We start from the raw sequence: 16,446 nt of genomic DNA, 5'->3' as shown, positions 1-16,446 counted from the left end.
TGAGTACAGATCCTTTGCCTCTGTGGTTAGATTTATTCCTAGGTATCTAATGGTTTTGGGTGCAGTTGTAAATGGGATCGACTCCTTGATTTGTCTCTCTTCTGTCTTGTTGTTGGTGTATAGGAATGCCACTGATTTCTGTGCATTGATTTTATATCCTGCTACTTTACTGAATTCCTGTATGAGTTCTAGCAGTTTTGGGGTGGAGTCTTTTGGGTTTTCCACATACAGTATCATATCATCTGCAAAGAGTGAGAGTTTGACTTCCTCTTTGCCGATTTGGATGCCTTTGATTTCTTTTTGTTGTCTGATTGCTGTGGCTAGGACTTCTAATACTATGTTGAATAGCAGTAAAACCACTATTTCAACAAAATATTTGCACCCTCATTTTCATTGCATCATTATTTATAAGAACCAAGACATGGAAATAACCCAAGTGTCCACTGATGGCCAAATGGATAAAGCAAATGTGGTATGTGTATACAATGGAATATTATTCAGTCACGAAAAAGAACAAAATCCTGCCAATTGTGATAATATGAACGAACCTTGAAGGCAGGAAATATCTTAAGCCCAGGGCCTCTGACATACAACTGGAGATCTCTGTACTACCTTGTGCCCTGCTAAAGCTTCCACCCTGGGCCAAGGGATGGCCCATGGTCTCCCTCCTCCTCTGGCTCCCTCCACACCTTCTGGTCTGGAACAACCTCTGAAGTGAGAGAAGAAGCGATCTGGGCCAGGAAGGAAGGCAGCGCAGTGGGGTTTGGACAACCATGGCCAGGGTGCTACTGTTCTGAAAGCTCTTTGCGCTGAGAATGTACAACTGATGCATGAGAGCTTCAGGGGAATAGGCACAACCCAGACCATTTGGGCCCCTGACAGACATTTCAGCTGGTTGATGCATCTAGAAACACACCCACCAACAAACCCAAATCCTACTCCAGAAGCATCTAAGAATAATTTGAGACAGCTTCCACGTCTCTTGTCTCTTTTCTCAACTCCTCCCCGTTTCTTCTGACCCCATCTCTCTCCTGCCATGCCGCTTGGCAATGCTTCCTTGGGATCTTTCTCTCTCAGGGCATCCAGTATCTTTTCGCGTGGAGAGCGAGCCAACCTCTACAATCTCCCCACCCATCATGCTGCTCCAGGTAACACAGGCAGTACCGTCCACCCTGCTGGCGACGGAATCCTCCTCTTCTGAAGGCTGGAGGTGGGATCATAAATGATGAAACCTGAACCATCTTTTTTCTGTCCACCAGATTTTAGCTCAATATAAACAGTCATTTTCCAGAGCAAGAGGGAGAGAGAGCAAATAACACAGGGCTTATAGCCTGCCTTTCAGTGAAGAGCCCCATCACTCTAGCTAATGTGACTTCTCTCACTGGTGATCCTGTGAGAACCTGTGACCATAGGCTTATATTTGTCGGGGGTCAGGACCACCACACTGATGACTGCATGGGGGGGCTGTAAGAGGAGGGAAGATGACTCATTCATGGGGTACTCACTGTCCAAAGGGGCAACTCTGATTAGATGCTGATTAGCATAACTAATTAGTAACAGACATAGTAAGACATTGCAAGTTGCTCATTCCACATCGCATTTATTATTCTCAACCGCCCTGCGAGGTTGCCATTCATATCAACCCCATTTATGTGGACCAGGTTGCCCAGAAGAGACTGAATCCTAAAACTGATTGAAACTAAGGAAACTACCATCTGGAGGGTTTTGTGTGGTTTCTCCTGCTAAAAACTTGAACTTAACTTTTGCGGCAAATTGTCCTTTGTCTTGGAAATAACCATTTTGGTAATCCCTCTGGGTTACACATATGCAAATAAGTTCATTCCTACCCACTGATTTTGGGAAAGGGGCTGTTTTAGTGGAGAGGGTGCTTGGGGAAAGCTTGTGTTTAGAAGAGAGAGGCTGATAAGTAGAGTGATAATGGATCCTCTCTCATACTTTTTTTTATTTTTTGTCAATTAATTTATTTTTTTACATTTTTTAATCTGTATGAATCTACACAATGGGCGAAGAAGCCTTCTGGAAGAAGAGGGTTTGGTGTTTACCTACTAATTACATGTACTAGAACACATCTGATGGACAAGGGTGGACCCATATGAGGCCAGAAAATGGGAAGAAAAAGAAGGGTCTCCAAGAGGAAATTCATCAAGAGGGAAGAGTATAGATTGTGGGCCCCAAGCTTAGGTTGTTGGAGCAGAGTGCTGGTTCTGAGCCATGAGTGGATGATGCTGTAACTCATGACACTGCTCTCTGGGTACCAAGCCGTGCCCTAGGAAATATGGGTGCTCTGGGGTGAAGTGGAAAAGCTGACATCTGATGGGCCATGGGCCTGGCAACCCAAGCCAATCAGAGTAGGGAATCCCTCGCCCAAGGTAAACCAAGAGAAGGATCATCATGCACCGATCTTTTTTTTTTTTAAGATTTTATTTATTTATTTGACAGAGAGAGAGCACAAGCAGGGGGAGCAGCAGGCAGAGGGAGATGGAGAAGCAGGCTCCCTGAAGGGCAGGGAGCCTGATGCGGGGCTTGATCCCAGAACCCCAGGGGTCTCTTAGGCAGTCAAAGGCAGTTGCTTAACCAACTGAGCCACCCAGGCACCCCCATCATGCACTGTTCTTTTTTTTATTATTATGTTATGTTAGTCACCATACATCACACCATTAGTTTTTGATGTAGTGCTCCATGATTCATTGTCTGTGTATAACACCCAGTGCTCCATGCAGTATGTGCCCTCCATCATGCACTGTTCTCAGGGACCATTTCTGCTGCCCATAGGGACAGCCCAGCTTCAGCATGGGGACAAGGATGCCAGGTATTGTTTGATGTAGGAAAAGACGTTAGGGTTCAAAGCCAATGGCCAAGAAAGAATTCTTGAGATGTCTTTGGTGCAAAAAGGTGGTTTTACTAAAGAACGGAGACAGGACCCTTGGGCAGAAAGAGACACACTGGCGTCATGAGGAGTGGCCCATTATATGCTTTCAAGTTGGGAGGGGGTTAGGGATAGAGTAAGTCTCTAAGGAATTTGGAAGCAAGGTTTCCAGGACCTTGAGGGAGCTAGCTGTTGGGAAAAGGTCATTCACTGTTTAGTAAAACCCTAGACATGAGACCCTTCAGATGCATATTGGTGGGTCCTATGACTGGGGGATGATTGCCAACATGTATCTTGCAGAGTAGAGATAAAGGAAGTTTCCAAAGGAATTTTTATATGTTAAAGTAGCCTTACAGGATCCTGGGGGTTGGGCTAAGATTACCTGCTGCCTTTAGCAAAGTATTAACATCGAGGCAGCTGAGTCCCTAGGGGAAGGTCACTCTGCCTGTTTCAAGGACTTATCAGTAGGCTATGGGTAGTAAGGACATTTAATAATTTTCCTTGTTTCCCACATCATTGTTCTTCTCCCCTGCAGAGCCCCAATGGGGGTTCTTGGGCATCTCAGGAAAGGCCCCTGAAGAGAAAGGGTGAAGCAGGGGAAGAGATTGTACCGCCTGCGAATCTGAGCAGGTGGAGGATTGTGGGGCACAAAGTGACTGTCAGCAAAGGGCACAAAGAGACTGTTGTATTTATATGAGCTGTTGAGGTCCAGGGACTTCCAGGTTATGAGCATATGGGCCAACTGAGGCTTAGAGACGCTTAATAAGAGGATGTCAGCAATTCTTAACCCTCACTGCTCACAGAATTACCCAGGGAGCTTCTAAGACAAGCTGATGCTGGGGTTGAAACCCAGTCCAACTGAATCAGTCTTTTGGAGTGGAGCGAAGGAATCAATAACTTTTGAACAGCTCTCTAGGTAAATCTAATGTGTGGCCAGGTTGTAAAGTATGGGACTAACTCAAGATAGATGTGTAGATGAGAGAGAGTTGCCCCCATTTTATGGATTAGGAAGCTGGGGGCTAGAAATTCAAATGAGCAGCCCCAGGTCATTCAGCCAGTCAGTAGCAGAATCACATGTCACATCTAGGTCGGTCTGATTGCGGACCCCACATTGATTTTACTCTATCATGTTGCTTTCACGACTGAAGAATGAGAAAAAAGGAACCAAGAGAGACAAAAGAGAACAGAAACACCCTCCAAAACTTCAGCTTCCTACCTGTAAAAAACATCCTTACAGGGAGTAAAAGGAGGATCTTGCACTGCCACACACAATACTCCTGCATATCAATGAAAAGCCATCCAGGCCAAATCAACATATTTCGAGAAAGGCTTCTTTCTCCCCACTTTTTTGTAGCTGAAAATGTCAAGCTCAAAGCACTCGAGGTACCACTGGAGGCAGGCGTTCCATGAAAGGGAGAAAGTACGTGGCTGGTGTGACTTGGAACCCAAGGGAATCACACCTGCAGCTGGGCTCCCAGCCACAAGGAGCTCAGACAGAGACCGCCACCTTGTGGGAGAAATAGTGCAAGACAGGCTGTTCCTGGGCCTCAGACATCGCCAGAGATGTGGGGCCTCTGGGCACTAGCACTTTCCTCCGGGTGTCTGTGAATACACAGTGAATTTCAGTTAGAGCTTCGTTTAGAATTTCAATCAGAGCTATCATTTACTGAAAGCTTACAATGCACCCAGTTCTAAGCAAAGCCGTTCATGGGTGCCCTTCACGACCCACCCTCCACCAACCCCAAACGTTCACACACAAACCGTGGAATTGGCGGTATTCCCTTCAGGAGAGAGATGAGAAGACAGTACTAGAGATGTGGATAATTGACTAGCTCAAGTCACAGAGCAAGTAGCGATGAGCTGGGATTCAACCCTGGGTTCAGGACGGGAGGTGGGGGATGATAGTGACCCTCATTTGCTATCAGGAATGTGGGGTCCATTTGACTACAGAACTCTTGGCAGAGTATGTGATGGAGAAAAATGCAGGCAGGACAATTAATGCCACCCAAAAACCTATCCTAACAACTGCCCCACTGTCTTTCTATATCCTCTCCTTGGCCTGTAACTGGGCAGAAAAAAAGGGTGAACCTCAGGGCCACTTGGGTGATGTACTGGTAAGTATTTAAAAACTGACTCTACTGGGGAGGGGAAAACCCTTATTTGTGGCATTTTCCAATGTCTGTGGTATAAATATTCCCACTGTGGCCAACTTTAAGCTACCAAGTTGGCATCAACTACTTCACAAATTTCCTGAAAATTTAACATAAGCTTGTTGTTTGAACTGGCTCCAATACACCTATGGAATCGATTCCAGCCTAAGAAAATAATACTGGGTAGTTAGAAGTAGGGACCTCCCCCATCCCCGGTCCAAAATAACCCAGAGTGTTTTAGCATCCCTCAGTGATCTCATTTAGGTTTCTTCTCACAAGGGCTAAGGCATAATTTACTTCATTTTGGCAGACCACACAACCTGGTTGTGAGATTGGCATTGCACACAGAATGCTAACAAATGAAAGATCTGGGTTCCATGGGCTGAAAATTCAAGTGAGTGACATCCTAGACCAAAAGAATAGGTTTCATGAATCCAACTGGAGAAAAGGTCCATCCAAGTCAAGACTGGGTTCAATTAAGGAAGGAACAAATTAGAACTCTTAAAAATGAAAAAGCAGAGTGAGAGTGGAGATGAACTACATATATATATATAATATTCTATATATATGCACTCTCTCTTGGTGGGGGAGAGGAAGTCACAATGAATCACAGCATATTAGTCTTTGAAAATCAATATGAACTTAAACAGATAATAATGGGATTTCTATAAAAGAAAAAGGAGTATGGTAGGGGGGCACCTGGGTCACTTAGTCAGTTGAGCAGCCAGCTCTTGGTTTCGGCTCAGGTCATGATCCCGGAGTCATGAGACTGAGCCCCACATGGGGCTTCACACTCTGTGTGGAGTCTGCTTGAGATTCTCTCTCCCTCTCCCTCTGTCCCTCCCCCTGCTCATGCTGACACACTCTCTGTCTCTCTAAAATAAATAAAAAGAGAAAGAAAGAAAGAAAGCAGAAAGAAAGAAAGAAAGAAAGAAAGAAAGAAAGAAAGAAGAGAAAGAAGAAAGAAAAAAAAAGCAATCAAGCAAGATAAAGAAAGAAATAAAAATAAATAAAGAAAGAAAGAAAGAAAGACAGAAAGAAAGAAAGAAAGAAAGAAAGAAAGAAAGAAAGAAAGAAAGAAAGAAAGAAAGAAAAAGAAAGAAAGAAAGAAAGGAAGGAAGGAAGGAAGGAAGGAAGGAAGGAAGGAAGGAAGGAAGGAAGGAAGGAAGAAAGAAAGAAAGAAAGAAAGAAAGAAAGAAAGAAAGAAAGAAAGAAAGAAAGAAAGAAAGAAAAAGAAAAAGAAAAGAGGAGTATGGTAACCAGGTATCACGCTTTCCCTTGGGTTCAGATTCGCTTTGCTGCTTCTTAGAACACTAGGTTAAGTTTAGTCTTCCTGGGAGGAAGTACAGTGGAGTGCCTACCTGCACAGGCTTTTGGGTGGTGATCTGTGGCATTGATCAAGTCACGTGACATTTGTAAGCCTCAGTTTCCTCATCTGTAGAATGGTGGTATTGATGATACCTTCAAACCAGCTTTTCAGGTAAATTGAGTGTGAATATTTATTTTTTTTAAAGATTTTATTTATTTATTTGACAGAGAGAGACAGCGAGAGCAGGAACACAAGCAGGGGGAGTGGGAGAGGGAGAAGCAGGCTGCCCGCGGAGCAGGGAGCCCAATGTGGGACTCGATCCCAGGACCCTGGGATCATGACCTGAGCCAAAGGCAGACGCTTAACGACTGAGCCACCCAGGCGCCCCTTGAGTGTGAATATTTATCCACATTTTATGTCAAGTTGTTGGCAAGGGAAAAGACTTCAAAAACACTAGTTCAAAGCTTTTCTTTGGGGAGGAAAACAAACGTGATTTAACAAACACTACTTGACTGGAGGTTTAAAAGATGAATGTGTGGTTTACAGATTATTAGGATAGCATCAGGCTTAAAAGAGCATTGTACCTTTGACTATCTGGTTAAAAGTTACTGGGTGCATCTAAAGAGTTAGCAGAATAGAGTCAATCTAACTTCCCAGAAGGACTCTAAATCCCATTAAACTCCATCAGAAAAAAAACACCAGCGCTTGATCAGGAAGGCTAGATCCTTCCCAAAGGGGCTAAAAATCACATCAGCCCACAAAGCTCTGCACCGAATCAGATTTGGAGTGATTTCCTTTCATGGTAACCATCACATTGGGCTGGTGTGAGGATTAAATGAAGTGCTAACAGCAGTTAACATCTACTGAATGTGTACCCTGCACCAGGGCCAGTGGTGAGCATTTGACATCCATTACGAAATCATGTCATTCACCAGATTAAAATTCTCCAGGGGCTTTTCCCTGCACTTAAGACAAAACACATTTCCTATCCTTGATGTCAAAGCCCTATATGATCTGATTCCATCTGCTACCCCTTTACCCCTTGCCCAATATCCTCCAGCTGCAATGACTTTATTTCTGCTCCCCAAACACAATAAAGCTGATTCCTGCCCCAGGACCTTCACACTAGCTGTTCTCCCTGCCAGGGCTGCTTCTCTTCATTTTCTCATGGCTGGCTTCCCTCGAACATTCAGATCCCAGAAAGTCCATCCCTAACCTACAAGTTGCTATCCCCTCAACTCGATCATATGGCTCTATTTAATCTTCTGCAGGGCCCTTATCTCAGTCTGATATGTTATTCATGCATTTAGTTGTTGACCAGCTAATTCCATTGGAATGGAAACACTGTTATGACAAGGGTCTGTCTGTCTGGCTTACCTCCTTTCTCTCTGACAGGTGGAACATTTCCTGACAGGGCCCCTGGGTGGTTCAGTTGGTTAAGCTTCTGCGTTTGGCTCAGGTCATGATCTCAGTGTCCTGGGATCGAGTCCCACACTGGGCTCCCTGCTCAGCGGGGAGCCTGCTTCTCCCTCTTCCCTCTCCCTTTGTGCTTTCTCTTTCTCTCTCTCTCAAATAAATAAACAAAATCGTAAAAAAAAAAAAAAAAAAGAACATTTCCTGACAAGTAGTAGGAGCCCAAAACATACCTGTGGAATGAATGAATCTCTCAATCATATCTTCTCCCAAACCCTATGGTTGCTATGTTATTCTTTGTATTTAACTAATAAGAAAACAGCGCAGAGAGACATGGAACAATTTGGCCACGGTCATAGTGCTAGAAAACAGCAAAGCTGAAATGCAAACCCAGTTGTTGCTTCAAAGCCCCCAGGCTCTACCCCTTCATAGTCATGCCTGTAAAAATAAACTTCTTCACTCATATATTACACATTTAGTCTAGGAAATTGGAATAAATCTGCCTTTGCTTTAGATTTAAATTTGTTCTTCTGCTTTCATTAGCCAAAAGGGCTATGTACTATTTTATGTAAATCAAAATTAAGAAATATGCTCACTTCAGGAGTGAATAGGCCTATATTTGTATGACTAGATTTTTCCTATGTCTGACCTTGAAAATTAAGCTTGCTTACTTACTTACCCATGCCTTCCACAATCCCTGCCCATCCAGTGTCCATCATCTCTTTTAAAACCAGGTTCAAGTCTGCCTTCCTACAGAGTGCTTGCTTCACCTCTGAACTCAGCCCACCCCAGCACCCTTCCATATATGTACACATTTATTTTTTTTTCCATTTTTCCCTCATTTATTACATGATCCGACTGCACTTATTTTACTTCAAATATATATTATAATTTAAACTGAAGCTTAAAATAAGTATTTGTACAAACAGGTTTGTACCTGCCAAGCATGTTTTGACTTTACGATGAGCATTTTGGCTCCTTGAGAATGGGGCCCATGCCCACTGGGCTTCCTGTATTAGACAAATCTACATGGGACCAACAAGATAGTAGAGAACATCTGTTCAGTTGCCTATTAACAGAAAATGTAAATATATAAATAAAAATTCACTTTCTTCTCTCTCCCTTCCTTGTTGAAATGTCTAGATTTGCAGAACACAGATACTTTCTTTATTGCAAAACTCACTGTTTAACCACCACTGTAACTTGTTCAACATATTTACCACATCAAAGTATTTCTGATAACCTAAAATAGTAGAAATTCAAGTTTACGTTCAATCAAAAAGAATTCTGACAGCTATTCAGGATTTTTTTTTTTTTTTTAGAAATGTGGTCGGGGAGGCACAGAGGGAGAGGGAGAGAGAATCTTAAGCAGACTGCATGCCCAGCACAGAGCCCAATGAAGGACTTGATCTCACGACCCTGAGATCAAGACCTGAGCTGCAATCAAGAGTCCGCGACACTCAACCGACTGAGCCCCCAAGGCACCCCAGCTACTCGGGCTTTTATTATCATTTTTTTAAATGGTTACCTAAATCTCACCTGTTAATTATGATCTCACTCTTTGTCACAGAAAGAGTGTGCAAAACATTTGAGCAAGCTCCTGACTTAAATCCAGAGAAGCACAATTGTTGGTTTAGTATTTATTGCCAAAAATAATTACTGATGAATATTTTATTCAGTTTTCTTTCAAGAAGTGAGCGTTTGTCTTGTCTTTTTTCAACTAACTTTGATAGCTCTTGAGGAATATGGTTCAACTCCATGGAAATCATTCTTGAGTCACATCTTTGTAGCAAGAAAGTTCCTGCATTTTAAGAGTTGTCCCCACTCAACCCATGGCCTCCCTGAGTAACTGAGGCACTGCTTTGAAAAGAACAATTCATCTGGCTTGAGGAATATCACATTTGTATTGATGCTATGATGCACGCCAGCATCAGTTAGCAGGAAGTGTGAGGCCAAGGTGGTTTACAAAAGGGTGAACACTGACGAACGCCGGTGTTCATTAGGCTCCTGTGCACCTGCTACCACTTTCCACCATCCCTTCCCATTTTAGTTCCCTCCCATAAGCATAGCAAGGCACATTCCATATTAAATAACAGGACTTTCATCAGTTAGGATGTCTTTTGCAACTTGTTTCACATAATCAAATGATGACTAGGACAAGTAACCAGGCTGCAGGAATATGTGGAATGCAGGTAGAGCTTCGCTGTCCATCCCTCATCCATGCTTCATTCTGTGGGTTGGTAGATTTTTTTTTTTCCCTCCCCCAGACTGGCTCTGTCCATGTGGAACAGGATCTGGTGGTTGACCACGCCAGATATGTGTTTACAGCGTGGCCACCAGAGAGGGACACCAATTACCTTCAAACGTCCCAAGGACAGTTCTAATTGGTGCAGCTCGGATCAAGGGCTTAACCCTGGATTTTAGCTGTTGTCAATAAACCTCCATATTTTCCTCATTGTCTACAAAGAACATGAGTCACCAGTGTAATCAGTGCCATTTGAATTTAAAGCCAACAAAATTGGATGCGACCTGAGACAGGCAGCTGGCCACCCAGACTGCTCCCCATGGCAATGGCTCAACTGGGTCACCACAGTGTGGGCCCAGCCTTCAGTTTTGCAAGGCCAGAAGGTGAATATCAGGACACAAAGAATGGATCTGAATCCAGGTAGTTTCACAATTAACCAAGCTCTTAGAGCTTTGTGCATAAAAATCATTCCAGGGGCTGGAATTAAAATAAAAACTTAAAATCATTCATGGGAAGAGGTATTTCTACCCAGTGGAGAGATTCCTACATGTGTTGAACAGTACCTTTTCTTCCTATAGTAAACTTTAAAAAAAAAAAAAAAAGATTTTATTTATTTGACAGAGAGAGAGAGCGAGCACAAGCAGCGGGAGCAGGCAGAGGGAAAGGGAGAAGGAGGCTCCCCACTGAGCAGGGAGCCCAACGTGGGGCTCGATCCCAGGACTCTGGAATCATGACTTCAACAGACTTGAACATTCAACCGACTGAGCCACCCAGGTGCCCCTCCATAGTAAAATCCAAATGTGAAGCCAAATATGCCCCAAATGTTACCTAATGATCACAGAGTCATAAGAGGAACAACTAAGATCATCTAATTGAACTTAATGGCTGGCACCTAATAGCTGAAGGGGTTCAGAACAAGTGTCTCCCAAATATGTTCCTTTAGCATGAGGATTATTTTGAACCAAAGGTAATCAAAACCCAGCAGATTCAGGAAAAGCTCTTTACCTCCACCTCAGCTGCCTAAGTTTACATGGGAAAGGAAGCCTATAACAGGAAGAGAACTATTACCAGAAGGCACCTTTTTTTTAAGAGTTCAGCTTTTTATTGGACATGTTACCAAAAGACCAAAGCCGTGTCATCATCAGACTCCTCAGATTTTCTTTCCTTACTTCCACTTTCTTCTCCTCATCTGGGACAGCAGTGGTGGAGGGGGCAGGAGCTCCTGCTGGGGCAGGTCCACCAGCCCCTATGCGGCAGTGGAAGCTCCCGATTTTGACATTGGCCAAAGTCATTGAAAACAAGCCTGGCCAGAAAGCTTCACTATTTACACGGGCTGCTTTACTGAAGGCATTGGTCTTATCCTCCATGACTGTCACCTCATCGTCTGGCAGATTAAGGGCTCAGAGGCTGCAGGTGAGCTCCAGGGGGAGGCCAGACTGCAGGCAACTGCTTGGTGGGTGCTGCCAGGCACCATGCTAGTCACTGATGAAGGAGGGCCTCACCCCAAAGTGGCCTCACCTTCCTCTGAAGGACTGAGCACCTTAGTGGCAACTGAAGAAAGAGGCTAGAAGATCCCTTCTTCCCTAAGAAACTTACCTGAAGAACAGGGCAAGCTTTGTTCTCCAAACCTGTCTCACCTTCCTTCCCTTCATATCCCCTGACCCCTACCCCTTTTCTTAGCGAGGATGTTATACAAGCTTCTGTTACCTGGCTGCCCTTCAGATCTCATGTTCATGGAGCTCCTGTATGCATGGAATTAATTTGTTTTTCTCCTTTAAGTCTGTCTCATGTCCATTCAGTTGTTTGACCAGCCAAATAACCTAACAGAGAAGAAGGGAAAATTCTTCTGGCTCTACATAGCAAATATAGCCTCTCCATAGAGACAATGCCAATTCTAGATACTTTGGATCCCTCCCTTTCATAGATGCCTGTCAGCCATCTCCCCTCTGAAAATATTCCTTACTCCGAGGTCAAATATTCTTATTTAAGTATGCAATTTCTTGCTTATAATCACTATTTTCTCCCCCTCAGAATTTCTGCCTAGATTCCACCTAGACCTGCACTGGATTTAAGGTATTCAGATAATATCACATAATTTCTACGGCTCTTCCTTTCATTTCTCCTTTTCATAATTTCCTTCCTGGAGGTGTGACTTTTAGTTTTCAGGGCACCATCTACCATCTGGAATATTCAAGAAACATATACATACACTAAAGTTATTTTTAACTTTATTTTTAAAATAAAGACAATCCAGCACCTGGGTGGCTCAGTTGGTTAAGCATCTGCCTTTGGCTCAGGTCATGATCCCAGAAATGATCCCAGGGCCCTAGAATGGAGTCCCGCATTGGAGTCCTGCACTGGAATCCCGGGAGCATCGGAGTCCACGTCGCGTGGGGCTCCCTGCTCACTGGGGAGTCTGCTTCTCCCTCTGCCCCTCCCCCCTGCTTGTGCTCTCTCTCTTTCAAAAATAAATAAAATCTTTTAAAAACAAATAAATGAAGACAATCGTCATGAAAACTATAAATGCAAAGCTCCTTTCCATCTTTATAAGCACATAAAGAATATCTTTTATTTCAAGCCATCTGCTATAATATCACCACAATTGTCAAAATTGCCAGCAACTCAGTAACATTTATAGACACTGGCTCCTTAACTTCATAATAAATCTTACTTTTGCTAATCTGATTGCTATCATTACCAGTTTAAATCTTAAGAGCAGAGAAATATCAAAAAAGCGATGTTACCTGCATTAAAGGAGTGTCTTCTTATGAAGAAAAAAAAGTGTTCACACTAGGAAACACGGAACAAAAATATGGCAAAAAGGCAATCATTTAAGAGAAAGATAAATGGCCATCAGGGTTCCCCAAACATAGATGAGAAAATTCATATTTTAGAATTCTATCTTGGTTTACCCACCACCTCCCTCCCCCAAGGCCAAGAGCAATTTCCTCACAAAGTAGCAGCAAATCTGCATGTATCTTAATGGACAGTTTAATGTTAACTGATGGGCTATATCACAGAATATTTCTAACAGAGATGAAATAAATATCCCATAATAAATGAACATCTATTATACTCAGAGTGTGTACCCAGTACCATACTAAAGACCTGGTTTTTTACCTTGATTATATTCTCATTTATGGCACACTCTGACCCTTTTCCTTTATAGCCCGATCTTTCCTCAACATGCAGAGCTTCACCTTTCTCTCTCTGTCCGAACTCCACCCATTCTTTTTTTTTTTTTTTAAGACTTTATTTATTTATTTATCTTAGTCGGGGAGGAGCAGAGGGAGGAGAGAATCTCAGATGCTGGGCTTAATCTCAAGACCCTGAGATCATGACCTGCACTGAAATCAAGAGTCAGATGCTTCGGGGCAGCTGGGTGGCTCAGTCGGTTAAGCATCTGCCTTTTGGCTCAGGTCATGATCCCAGGGTCCTGGGATTGAGACTCAAATCAGGTTCCCTGCTCAGCGGAGAGCCTGCTTCTCCCCCTGCTTGTGCGCGCTCTCTCTCTCTCTCTAATGAATAAATACAATCTTAAAAAAAAAAGTCAGACACTTAACCGAGCCACAGAGGCACCCCACAAACTCCACCCATTCTTAATGATTCACTTCATCTGGGCTGCATATTACAAACCACTGTCATTTATATGACTTGGCTACCCTGTGAATTAGGCATTATCGCCTCTGTTCAGAGAAGTAGTAATTTGTTATCCAGGGAATGGCAGTTCTCGAGTACAGGCTTCCCAGCTGGAAAGTCTCACAACTACACCTTTGGTGCCTGCCTCCTTCCAGCCTAGGGGTTGGCCTAGGGGTTGGCCATAGGGTAACTCACCTCACCTTTGCCATCTCAACTCTAGCCTTACTGCCAAACCAGCCAGATAATGGAAACAAAGCAACCCCAGTGGGCGTGGCTACATTCCAGTGAATATTTATAAAGACAGGTAAACCGGATTAGGCCTGTGGGGTGTGTTTAGTCTAGTCCGATGTTTCTCAGATGGTGATCCATCAGCATTTGTTAAAAACAGAGTCTCAGGCCCTGTCCCAGACCTACCGAATTAGACTCTGGGCATGGGGCCGGCATTGTGTGTCAACCAGCCCTCCAGATTTCTGACTCATGCTAAAGTTTGAGAACCACTGCTCATCTACCTGATTACCCACACAGGACTCTCCTATCAAATAAAGTATGAATAACTAAGGTGACTGATACGTCCCACTTCACCAGAAAGTGTCCCTTACCTGTCTCCCACCCCTCTCCCCCCCCTCCTGACTTCTCTCCTTCTCTGGAATTCCTGCCCCAATATCCCAGGGGCTTATGTGCCATTCCTACTATCTTGCTGTCCAGTCACATCATCCATTTTCCTACCAGCTAGGTCTCAGCTGCCTTCCTGAATTCTGCAGCTCTTTCGGATAACATACTCACACAGCCCCCATTTCCAAAGCACCCTCACTCTTGAGCACTCCCAGACTGGCAAGGAGTGAGGAGCTTCCCAGGGTGCCAAATGTTGCCCTGGAAGACCCCTCCCCTTCTCTACCTTACCATCCCCCTGTGCCACCCCACCTCCATGTCCTGACCCCAGAGCAAGTGGCAATTCTTCCAAGTTCCTTCAAGAGAAAAAGCAATCCCCCTTCTCATATTCACATTTGATAACGCTCTGCCCAACTACTATCTCCTTTTATACTGCAGCAGAAATCCAGGGATAGCTGTGAGCTTGGAGTTTGCTGTGAAAAGGCAAATAATACTTGTCCTCTCCCACACAACCTTACAAAAACTGTTAGAAGAACTTAATGGGTGCTTGAACCCCACCTAAAAACATGTTCTATTGTCATTGAAAACGGAAACTTTCAAGGTCTCAACTGGGCTTTGTGTTGACAGAGGGTCATTTAGGAAATGATATTGGTCAATCTTTTGATTATGAAAGGCAAGGCCTAGGGCCTGATTTGGAGTGGGGAAGCCCTGGGGAGGTGAGGGAAGGAACCGGCCCAGTAAGCGATGGGCTTCCTTGGGGGTTAGGAGATAGTCATAAACCAATGGCTGGCCTTCACTGCATTAGCCCTCAGAGACAGGGTTTAGAGGATGGGGTAGGGGTGCGGGGTTTAGGCAGGCTGGTCTGTAGAAGAGGGGAAATCACAGGGCCCAGACACTTGGCAGGAGTATGGTGTCCGAGGATACATATGGGTCCCAGTAAGTTGCTACCATAAGAAATTACTTCTGTATTTAGCAACATACTGTATCATTCCCCTCATTTCCAAAGTATTCATAAAATTTGTTAACTGTCACCTCAGCATCAGACTTAGGAAACAACATGAGAGCTCAATCACGTTCATTGAGAAAAGCATTTGATCCTTGTTGGAATGTTCTGAAACCAGACACAGTGGGGTAGGGGAACAACGGCAACTTTTTTTTAAGACTTCACACCCTCACTATTGTCAAAAATTACATTACTGTTTCTAAACAGTCACAGGAGAGATCAAAGCAAAGAGGTCATTGTTAAGAAACGATGACTGCTTAAAACAGGCTTTTTTTTTTTTTAAGATTTTATTTATTTATTTGAGAGAGAGAATGAGAGCCAGGGAGCACGAGAGGGCAGAGGGTCACAGGGAGAAGCGGACTCCCTGCTGAGCAGGGAGCCCGATGTGGGATTCGATCCCGGGACTCCAGGATCATGACCTGAGCCGAAGGCAGTCGCTTAACCAACTGAGCCACCCAGGCGCCCAAACAGGCTTTTTTTTTTTTAAGATTTAAAGATATGCCATTTCCCCTCCAGGTATTCACAATACTCATCTCTAGGATCTGTCTTCAAGAGTAAAGAAAAGTACCTTTGAGCAGCCAAAGCAGTACAGATCAGTGACTCTCATTCTTTTCAATGTAACTAGCTTATAAGGCTGCAAAATTGTTCAAGTTACACTGTATCTAGTATGTGTATACCCAGTGTAACTTGAACCCATGGATACAAATAGCTATTTCTTTTAGATTCAGTGTGTGTTACTGAGTAAGACAGATAACACACATTTTATAAAAATCAATTGTGAATCATCTATTTACATTATAATCAGTTCTCACCTTATTTATTTTAGAAAATATTTAGGATTTTCTATGTTATTCACGAAACAAATTATTTTTTTAAGATTTATTTATTTATTTGAGAGAAAGAGCGAGCGAGCACACTCAAGTAGGGGGCAGGGGCAGAGGGAGAAGCCACTAGCCACCGAACCAGTTTATTTTTAGCAGCAAATGCCTTATTGTTTCATTGTATTTTTAAAAGTTAGATCCCTATGACTAACTAAATTTATGGAGTTTTGCTGAATTTTTATGGATGATTCTTAGTTATTCCCCAAAAGCTGAATAAATTTGATACATGCATCCACATATACCAAACAGAGGCCATGCCTTTTATCATACTATACGCGTAGTAAATAACATATACTTAGCAACATATTGT

This window comes from Zalophus californianus, chromosome 2, assembly GCF_009762305.2.
Source record: "Zalophus californianus isolate mZalCal1 chromosome 2, mZalCal1.pri.v2, whole genome shotgun sequence".
Lineage (NCBI taxonomy): Eukaryota > Metazoa > Chordata > Mammalia > Carnivora > Otariidae > Zalophus > Zalophus californianus.
The sequence above is the reverse complement of the archived record's forward strand: the minus strand, read 5'-3'. Positions refer to the sequence as shown.